Source organism: Eschrichtius robustus, chromosome 12 (assembly GCF_028021215.1).
Source record: "Eschrichtius robustus isolate mEscRob2 chromosome 12, mEscRob2.pri, whole genome shotgun sequence".
NCBI lineage: Eukaryota > Metazoa > Chordata > Mammalia > Artiodactyla > Eschrichtiidae > Eschrichtius > Eschrichtius robustus.
Genome location: NC_090835.1, coordinates 46,776,324 through 46,787,340, shown reverse-complemented (window position 1 = coordinate 46,787,340; position 11,017 = coordinate 46,776,324). Strand labels below are relative to the sequence as shown.

At 46.0% G+C, this 11,017-nt stretch overlaps 1 long non-coding RNA gene across 1 annotated transcript; it reads right to left on the bottom strand.

Moving 5' to 3' along the window:
• Positions 1 to 3,692: 3,692 nt before the first annotated feature.
• On the bottom strand, positions 3,693 to 10,984 carry LOC137773885 (uncharacterized). Its single transcript, XR_011075742.1, has 6 exons — positions 10,232 to 10,984; positions 9,428 to 9,471; positions 8,483 to 8,616; positions 8,264 to 8,325; positions 4,487 to 4,610; positions 3,693 to 3,737 (listed from the first exon to the last, which is right to left on the bottom strand). It is a non-coding gene; the product is annotated as an uncharacterized lncRNA (long non-coding RNA).
• Positions 10,985 to 11,017: the final 33 nt, after the last annotated feature.

Below are 11,017 nucleotides of genomic sequence, written 5' to 3'. Positions count from 1 at the left end.
GCAGCTCAGGGCTCTTGGGGATCCTTCCAAGGACTCTGGGTACCTGTCACGTCGTCCTGGCACTTGCCTGACCCCTCGTCCGGCACCCTTGCTCCTCACCTTCCCTCCTCCCCTGGGGCTCTTGGGCCATTGCCTGGCACATCACCGTCCTCACCCAGCCCTGCTGTCCAAGCAGGGACACAGTGTCCCCAGCCCCACACGGTCTGTCCTTGGGGTGCAGGGACGGCAGAGGAGTATCATGGCATAGATCAGGAACCCATTTAAAATTTATCAGCTGACCTCACTGCTGGCAAAACTCACTGCTGGCCCTGTCCCAGGGGCTCGGGGAGGCCTTCCTCAGCCACCTGTTCCCTGGTCTCCGGCTACTGTCATGTTCCTGGGCCTCCCTCCCATCCTCTCTTCGCTTTCTCTGTCCCCTGAAACCCAGCCCCGGGCCACACTTGCCTGTCCTCGTCCTAGTCTGTTACTTTCTCTTCTCCTTTCTCACACGAAGCAGTTGAGCTCCCGTTTGCCTCAAAGTCTCCTCCAGGCCTGGGTCCAATTACTCGCTCTCTCAAACCAAAGGGCTGTTTTCTCTCCAGCTGATTCCCACTGACTCAGTGCCATCCAATAGAAAGAGAATATGAACCCTAGATAAAACGTGAAATTTTCCAGTGGCTACATTTAAGAAAAATTAAAAGAAACAGGTGAGATTAATTTCAATATGCTCTACTTAACCCAATATATCCAAAATATTATCAGTTCAACATTTACTCAGCATAAAATTATGCGTTATTTTAATTCTCGTAAATAACAAGGTATTTTAAATCCGGTGTCTATTTGGCACTTACGGCACATCTCAATTCAGACTAACCACCTTTTGCACGCTCGGTAACCACACGTGGCTGGTGGTGACCATGCTGGGCAGACTAGCCCCAGAATACAGAAAGACCTGCGACCACCTTTTAAAAATTAACCAGATTCCACCACTTAGTGGATACGATGGATTCCTAGAAATATAAGTGTTGAATTACATCTGAGATTTTCATAGCTGGTGCCAAGATGCCCTCTGGAAGCTGTCACAAATGACGTTTGTGAAATTGCTGACTTATCATGTCATCACCAACACTGGATATTAGGGTGGATGGATGTAAAGTATAATTTGCATTTCCCTGGTGATGTGTTAAGACTGAGCTCTTTTCATCTATTTACTAGCCATATTCATATTCTCTTCTGTGAATTAATTATCTGTGCCCTTTACCCATTTTTCTATTAGATTTATTGCCTTTTTTTTGAAACTTGAGTTTAAGAGACTTGCTTTGTTCTCAGTGGGTCCTCTTCTATCTGAAGTGTTCCTTTGGCACTAGGATATTTTTTTCTAATATATCTTTTTATTTCCTCCTCTCCATTCTCTGTGTTCTCTCCTCTAGAGCTTCCATAAGAAAGGTATCTGTGCTTGGTTTTACACCTCATATCATATAACTTAAAAAACAATGGCATCTTTCTTTTTTTCTAACACATTTTTAGGGAATCCTTTAGCTTGATCTTCCAGCTTACTAATTAGGTTTTCAGTTATCTATTTAGCACATTTATTGAGTTTTTAAAACTTTGTCAGTCATGGTTTTAATTCCCAAGAACTCTTACTGTATCTTTTTCATAGAGGCTTTATTTTTTAAGTGGATGTGATATTCTCTTAACTCTCTCTGGGATATTCATTTTAATTCCTGACAGTTTTCTTCTGTTTTGGGTAGTCTGTTTTCTTGGAGTCCATTCTATTTTTGTGCCTCTCTCAGGCTCTGGCTTTCTGAAATAGCTAGCAATTCTAACATAGCTGTTAACATTGTAGATGACCGTCTGGGCTGAACAGTATTGGTGGCTGGGGGACACTTCCTTGCCCCCATGAGAATCCCATTCCTCTGGCAGGGAATGCAGCTGTTGATACAGGAGCCAGCCTCAGGTGACTGCGTGTGCAGAGTGGTTAGTGGACAGTGGAAAGGAACCATTCACCGCCCTACAGTCCATCTCTAGCGCACTCTTTCACCCAGGTCACGTTGCCCCTGTTCTGGAACTCTGCTGGGAAAATTCTCTCTGTGATGATTGCGCATTTAGCCCTGTGGCATTACAGCTTCGTTTTAATTTCTTCACCAACCTGTTCTTGTATTTGTCTTATAGTTTCCCTGAAATTCCTTAATCTTCTGGACATTGATCCCATTCCTCCTGACTGCCCACAACCACGAGCACTCTTTTTATTTCTGAATTTCTTGTCATTTCAGTGGAATGTAGGGAAGAAGAGGGGTACACACCACCGTGTGCTTAGCCATGTTGAACTTAGCCATGTAAGACACTTATTCTGCACTTAGCATCATTTCATGAGAGTGGTTGTCAGAAGCGAGTTAGCTGGATCAAAGGGCAGGAACATTTTTTGAGGTTGTCGATACATAGTTTAAACTGCTTGCTAGACTGAGGAGTAAAACAGAGGGAAAGGAACCGGCTTTGGCAGAGAGAGAGCTGGGTTACAACCACAGTTCCTCCCCTTGCCAGATGTGTAAGCCGAGTGAGTCAGGGAACCTCTCGGAACTTCTGTTTCCTCATCAGTAAAATGGGCATGATAATGGTACCAGCATTTAAGAATACTGTGAGGATGAACTGTTCAAAGCATCTTCCCCAGAGCCCAGCCTATAAAAGGTGCTCAATAAATGCTGTTAGTCAGCAGTGTTTCAAATAAGTGGTTTGTCAGCATCAAAGAACTGTGGATTCAACTGGGTGTTGGGAAAAGCGTTCCCTTCTTGGTCATTGGCATTTCACGCTCTCAGATAAATCACTGCCCAGCTTGGTACCTCCATCTCCAAACAGAGAAGTCTCCTTCCTGCCTGCCTTTCTGGGAAGGCTTCTGTGAAGATTCACTGCTGTTTAGGAAGCCCTTACAGATACTCCAGTGAAAATCCCTGTGCATCCTTGGAGTTGTTTTCATTGGAAGGATGGGTCCTGAGCCCCTGCCACCAGCTCCAGAATGAATCTCTCTGAGATTCTGAGCTTGGTCAAGTGTAAACTCCTGTGGAAGAAAATATCTGGTCCTTATCCTGGGCCAACTTCCAGAAATGTAATTTCTTCCTCAGCTGGGACGTTGGGTCTTATGACTCCTTTTCCTATTTGACAACTTATTAATCAGAAATCTCCAGCAAACCTGCTCCAGGGAGGCGGGCTGAGCCCTCACCATGGCCACATGCCGGTCCAGGCTCAGGATGCCAGGAACCAAGTGTTTCTGCTTAGCCCAGACGAAGGGCTGGAGGCGGCTCTTGTGAGAACCTCCAAAGTCACTGGCTCAGGGGTGCAATGGCCGGGGTCGGGGATGCAGGGTGTCAGGAAGAAGCCAGCTCAATGGCAAAGAGAGAAAGAAGTTTGTACCTGTAGAACCAAGGCAGGCCCAGTCCGGAGGTCAGCCAGGGCCAACACTATGAGAGGTCACTGAGGCGGGATTCTGGCAGACTGGAACTGAGGCCAAGGTGGGCCGGGTGGGCACGGACGGGCAGGGGAGGGGAGAGCTCATTTGAAGAATAACAGGAAAGTTGTAGGGCGGCCGTGAGGCCTGCCAGGTTTTGTTCTTGTTTCGATTCAGTAAGCAGTCAACAAACAAACAAGGTGCAGGGCACGGACTGGACTGGGAGCTGGCCTTTCTCAGTAAGAGTCGCCACTGTAAGAATCTCTTCCTTTCTGCCTCTCTCCTGGTCCCACTCACAGCAGGATTGGTGGCCATCAAGCTGGAAAGGGGCAGGACAGAGGCAGGTAGGGCCAGCAGGATATGCCTTCCAGAGGTCGAACAAACAGAGGGCAGGAAGGACATGGGGTGCGGGCGAGTCCCTCAAGGAGAAGGGAGGGTTCACTCACCAAAGGGGCCCTTCCTCCCCCATCCCTTTAGCTCCTCTCCCACACAACCGGCCCTCCCCTCTGCTCCCCAAAGGGCTGTGTGCAGCCAACACATGAGTCCCATCTGTGAGCCCTACTTTAGTAACAGGGTGACAGTGACGATGGCTAAATACACCCCTTGACTTCTTGCTGGTGAGATAGAAAAGCGAGGCACAGAAAGACCAGATAATGTGTTCAAGGTCACACAGCAAGGAGCGGGGAAGCAGAAGTCAAAACCAGGTGGTTTCTAGAACCTCTGCATAGTATAGGTTAAATGACCCCAGAAGCTCTAGAAGGAGTAAACAACAAGGTGCCCAGAAGGCTCTCAGAGCACCCAGCACTGTGGCGAGGGCAGCAAGTCCGATCGAGGGCTGGACTGCAAAGATGGTGAGCAGGTGTAAGGTCAGGAGCAGCCCTTGGGAGGTGAATTCTGCCTCCACTTCCCCAGTAAGTCTCAAATGCTCCTCATATTTGGGGAGATTAAGAGTAGAGAAAAGGAGAAGGAATGATCCTTAAATGCTGTCTGGACTCCTTTCTAGGTTCCAGCATCTCTCCTGGGTCCCTGTCCGATGGTGGAGGGCACTCCCCCGCCCCGTTCACTGACCTGCTTTCACGTCCAGGGTTTCCGGGTCTCCGTGTGCAACCTGCCCACCTCCTGGGGGCTCAGTCTTCTTAGATCTGAATCCTCAATACAGGTACTTCTTTTGGAGAAATAGCTAGATTTCTTTCTGATTACAAGTAAAATACATGCTCAATGCAAAACAATAAATAAATAAATTAGGAAATGCATGAACATAAAGAATCTTTCAAACAGTACCTCTACAGGATAAAGAGCTATTCAACCATAAAAAAGACTGAAGACTTTTGTGATATCTCAGTATGGACAAGATTCATAATTACATGAGAAAAATAAGGTGCTGGACAGAGTGAGAGCATTGTCCACTTGTGTCAAATTCTCCCAAAGGATGCTCAGCCAACGGGTGACACGAGTTGCTCTCTAGAAGGACAACTGGGTGGCTTGGAGATTTTTCACTAGATAGTCTTCTAGAGCTTTTGATTTTTATGCCATGTGATTGTATTACTTTTTCAAAGATTAAATAAAAATTTGAAAAAGAATAGTTTATTATGCAGTACTCAGTGAAAATCACTCCCTCAATATATATCCTTCCAAATTTTATTTTCTGTACACACACACACACTTTGTTTATTTCTATAATATTGAGATCATGCTACAATGAATTATAATCTGCTTTACACCTCATTTACTATAGTGTGGATAACTTTCCGTATTAGTATATATCAATCACATTGTTAATTTAAGCAGATGCAGAGTAATTCATTATATACTTTTACCATATTTTTTAACTAATTCCCTATAATCTTTAACAGTTTTATTGACATTCACATACCATAAAATTCATCCACTTTAAGTGTACAGTTCAGTGGGTTTTAGTATATATTCACAGAATTGTGCAAGCATCACGACAATCTAATTTCAGAACATTATCATCACCCCAAAAAGAAAACACATGCCCATCCTTCCCCTTCTCCCAACCCTAGGCAACCACTAATCTACTTTCTGGCTCTATGGATTTGCCTATTCTAGACATTTCTTATAAATGGAATCATTTGTGTCTGGCTTCTTTCACTTACTAAACTGTTTTCTAGGTGCACCCATGTTGTAATATGAATCAGTATTTTATTCTTTTTGTTGATGAATAATATTCCATTGTATGGATATTTCACATTTTGTTTGTCCATTCATCAGTTGACGGACATTTGGGTTTTTTCTCCTTTTTGGCTCTTATAAATAATGCTGCTATGAACATTCACGGGCAAGTTTTTTTTTTTAATAAATTTATTTATTTTATTTTATTTTTGGCTGCATTGGGTCTTCATTGCTGCATGCAGGCTTTCCCTAGTTGTGGCGAGCGGGGGCTACTCTTCATTGCGATGCGCGGGCTTCTCATTGCAGTGCCTTCTCTTGTTGCGGAGCACGGGCTCTAGGTGTGCGGGCTTCAGTAGTTGTGGCACACAGGCTCCATAGTTGTGTCTCGCGGGCTCTAGAGCGCAGGTTCAGTAGTTGTGGCTCATGGGCTTAGTTGCTCCACAGCATGTGGGATCTTCCCGGACCAGGGCTCGAACCCGTGTCTCCTGCATTGGCAGGCAGATTCTTAACCACTGCACCATCAGGGAAGCCCTCATGTGCAATTTTTTTGAACACGTTTTCAATTCTCCTAGAAGTGGAATGACTGGCCATATGATACAGCACATTTAACTTTTTGAGGAACTGCCAAACTGCTGTCCAAAAGGGCCCCTCCATTTTACACTCTCACCTGCAAGGTATGAGGGTTTCAATTTCTCCATGTCTCCACCAACTCTTGTTATTTTCTGTGGCTTTGGTTATAGCCATCCTAGTGGATGTGAAGTGGTATGTTGTTATGATTGACATTTCTCTAATGACTCATGACGACTAAGACACTGAGCATCTTTTCATGTGCTTGATGGCCATTTGTGTATCTTCTTCGGAGAAATGTCTATTCAGACATTTTAAAATTGGATTGTCTTTCTATGGCTGAGTTGTAAGAGTTCTTATATACTCAGGATACAAGTCCCTTATCAGATATATGATTGGAAAATATTTTCTCCCATTCTGTGGGTTGTCTTTTCCTTTCTTAGTGGTATCATTTGTAACAACAACAATAAAATGTTTTTATTTTAATGAGTCTAATGAATTGTGCTTTTTGTGTCATGTCTAAGAAACCACTGTTTGGTTAAATGTTTGGTATAATTCACCAGTGAATCCATATGGGCCTGGGTTTTTCTTTGAGGGAAGTTTTAACATTACTAATTCAATCTCTCTACTTATTGTTAAGTCTGTTCATAATGTCTGTTTCTTCTTGAGTTCGTCTTTATAGCTTGTGTCTTTCTAAGAATTTATTCATTTCATCTTTGTTATCTAATTTGATGGCATACAGTTATTCATAGCGGTCCCTTAAAAGCCCTTTTGTTTTTGTAAGGTCAGTAGTGAAGCCCCACTTTCATTCCTGATTTCTGCTCTTCCTTTGTTCATGTTATAGCCCCTGTCCATTGCTCTCTCCTCTCCCCCTCCCCCCAGTGTAGGGCCTGGACTCTGGAAGGTTCCACCCATTAATTGCCTTGTAAACCAATATGGTTAAGTGCCAATGGAAAACTGTCTTAGATCAACTCAGAAATGCAAAACCAAAACATCTTGGTGCAACCAAAATATTGCAGCTTCACCATCAGGGGTATCTCTGCTCTGTATGGTTGCTTACAAAGACCCAGTTTCCTGGGGTGGCAATGGGTGACACTCTCATCCCAACAGGAATCAGTTTTTCTGCTTCCAAATGCACTTTAGAACCACTGATTCGGGACTTCCTTGGTGGTCCAGTGGGTAAGACTCCACACTCCCAATGCAGGGGGCCCAGGTTCGATCCCTAGTTGGGGAACTAGATTCCATATGCATGCTGCAACTGAGTTCGCAAGCCACAACTAAGAAGCCCACATGCAGCAACTAAAAAAGATCCCACGTGCCACGACGAAGATCCCACATGCTGCAGCTAAGACCCGGCGCAGCCAAAATAAATAAATAAATAAATATTTTTAAAAAAAAGAAAGAAAAGATTCTCAACATCTTTAATCATGAGGAAAATACAAATCAAAACCACAATGAGATATCACCTCACACCCATTAGGATGGCCACTATCAAAAAAACAGAAAATAGGAATTCCAAAGCAGCCGCACTATTAAAAAAAAAAAAAAGAAAAGAACCACTAATTAGGGACTTCCCTGGTGGCACAGTGGTTAAGAATCTGCCTGCCAATGCAGGGGACACAGGTTTGATCCCTGGTCCGGGAAGATCCCACATGCTGCAGAGCAACTAAGCCCATGCACCACAACTACTGAGTCTGCGCTCTAGAGCCCGCGAGCCACAACTACTGAGCCTGCGTGCCACAACTACTGAAGCCCGCGCACCTAGAGCCCGTGCTCCGCAACAAGAGAAGCCACCCCAATGAGAAGCCCACGCACCGCAATGAAGAGTAGACCCCGCTTGCCGCAACTAGAGAAAGCCCGCGCACAGCAAAGAAGACCCAACGCAGCCAAAAATAAATAAATAAAATAAACTTATAAAAAAAAAGAACCACTAATTATGTCCATCCTGCCCCGAGCTATTTGTTAGCTTTTTCCTTCTCCAGACTGAGAGACTGGGGGGAGGCAGGGATAACTTGGATTGCCTAAGGGGCATAGGACAGCCTACTGCAGTCCTGCCCAGACCCTGGATGCAACCCTCCATAGCTTTCCGGGAGCTGTCTCGCCTGAGTCATTGCGGAGACAAAGTGCAGGAGGACACCGCCTTACCTGCTCAGTGTGAGGCTCCATCACAAGGTCCCATCACTCAGGCTGTCATCCTGGCTCCACCCCTGGAGGAAGGGAGGACACCCTACAGCAGCCACCTTGCCTCTTGCCAAATAAGCTTGGTCAACAGGAAGATGAGGGGTAGGACCAGCTGGCCTGAAGTCCAGCCCAGCCACTTATGATCAGATTACCAGTGAACAATCTGAGCCTGGGGAAACTCACCCTCCCCCAGGCAGCATTCCCTGCTTTGGTCTTGAGAGTCAAGCTGCCTGGGCTGGATTCCCACCTTCATCTCCTACAGGCTTGCATGTGGCCTTGGGCGAATTATTCAATCTCTGTTTCCTCATTTTCTTCATCTGTAGAATGGAGGCAATACTAGTATGTAGCTCAGGCAGTTGCTGGAGTGGTTGTGAATGAGATGAAATATATAACATATATACAGCCTTCCAACTGTGCCTGGTAGACAGTAAACCCTCAAAAAATGTTAGCATTAAAAACAAGTCTGCCCTAAATAGAGACACAAATGTAGAGAACAAATGCATGGACACTAACGGGGGAAAGTGGCAGGGGTGGGGTGTGGGGGTGGTGGGATGAACTGGGAGATTGGGATTGACATATATACACTAACATGTATAAAATGGATAACTAATAAGAACCTGCTGTATAAAAAAATAAAAATTAAATTTAAAAATTTAAAAAAACAAAACAAAAAAATAAGTCTGCCTTTTTCGAGTTTAGCCAGTGCTCCTAGGCCTGCCCTCTACAGCCATCAGCTGTCCCCGCAGCAGGAAATCTGCTGGGCTGCCATACATGCCAAGCACTGTTCCAGGTTGCCCATTACCCAGGGCAGGATGAGGAGATGGGCTGGTGGAATCCCAAAGCGCTGCCCCTGAACGGTGTCAAGGGAGGGGAATTCAGACCTGACTGGAGTCAGGAAGACTGGCCTCGAGGCCCCACTCTGCCACCTGCTCTCCTTGAGACCTCCATGAAGGCAAGTTCCCCAACCTCTGAATGTTGATCTGTTCGTCTTTCAAATGGGAGTAACAGTACCGACCACTGTGTTGGGGGAAGATTCAACTGCTGATACCTAAGACCTGATAAACACACTGACGGGCACATACTAAGGACTCATTTCAGGTCATTAAAAAGTCACCCTCCTGCTCTTACCTTTTCTCTCGTATCGTAAACAGCTCCCCTCCGCCGGCACCAGCCTGTTTCAAATAAAGAGCACACCAAAGTTTCTGTAAATTCGGTCCTGTTTGAAACCAAGCAGAGATGACTTTGATGTGATGTGACATAGGTTCAGACTGGGTTCTGTTTTACCCAACCTGCCTCCTCTCTGGCCGCTATCGTGATCTTTATTCCCCTCACACCCCGGAGCTCAGGCTGCGAGCTAAAATCAGAACGAGTCTAAGGTTTCCGGTCAACTCAGCCTGCAATTCTTCCACTTGTGATGCTGTCAGGCGCCTGTGCACCATGAGCTGGGGGACCAAGCCTCCTGTGTGGGCGTGGTTGTGCTGACGCCCCTCTCTCCCCTCGGTGGCCCTGGGACCAGGGATGAGGGAGAGGGAGCAAGTGAGCCAAGGCTCAGAGGAGAGTCACCTACAGCCACACAGACAGGACCCCACAAGGACCACCACTTTTCCTCCACAAAGAACCAGGCATCTTCCTCAGTGTAACCGTTTCCAGAATGCAAAGCAGCCTCTGGAGAAGGCCAGGAGCTGTGCCTCTGCCACTTCTCCAAGCCGGTGCCGAGCATCTGGCAGGAGATGCAGCGAGCACAGCTGGCAGCCCCAAGGGGCACAGGGGCATTCTGTGCCATTTTTACAGAGTGACGTTTCCAACTTGACTGAAAGTAGAATCTTTAATAACATATAGATTTTCAGTGACTGAAGCCTTGCTCTTGCCAAATCCTAGCATAAAGCATATTTTTACAGCTGGGACGATAAATCCCTGAAAGACGGCACTTACCATGGAAACGCTGACACAGCCTTTCATTCCCTTCACGGTGATTAAAATCCTCATTTCAATTCGTTTTTCTTTATTTTGAGCTGGAGTCATTTGCAACCCCCAGAAATATATCCCCCTGCGGTAGAAAACTAAATGCTGCCCTCTGTCAGAAATAAGACGGAACTGTTCTTCATTCACTGGAGTGCAGCAAATCTTGGCTGGGAGAATTACGGCAACCCAGAAAAACAGGCCTTCTTACTAATAATCTTACCAGCAAAGACATTCCTGCAGGACTTAACCTTGTTTCCTAGGGAAAGTGAGGCAGGGAAGGAAAGGCCGCCGATAAAGTGTTTGTTATCAAACCAGAAGCCACTATGGGCAACTGGAGATTCAGCCCACCGGGGAATTCTGGGAGCCAGTGTGGGCTTTGCACCTCAGTCATCCTGCCGGAGATGCAGGCGAGCTTCTCATTGGTTGCAGGCTGCTGTCCATCAACTCTTAGGCACTTCTGGCCTCTCCGGGCAGAGATACAGATCTTGGTAGTTGCAGGGCCAGCCCTTGCCAAGGTGAGGCCCCACTGGATACGGGCAGCCACTGTCCTTTCTGCTGCACCCACTCCCCATTGCTCCTTTTATTCTCCTTTGGACTGTTTCGTTTGCAGGGATATTTTATGCCCTTGGAACTCAGGGGCGTTTGTCTTCTGTTTATTCATGGCCTACAGTCTCTGCTGAACCAAACGGCTCGGTGATCCTACCAACCAGATGCCTCCGAATGTCTTTCTCCTCTCCAGATCTCTTAATTGATAAT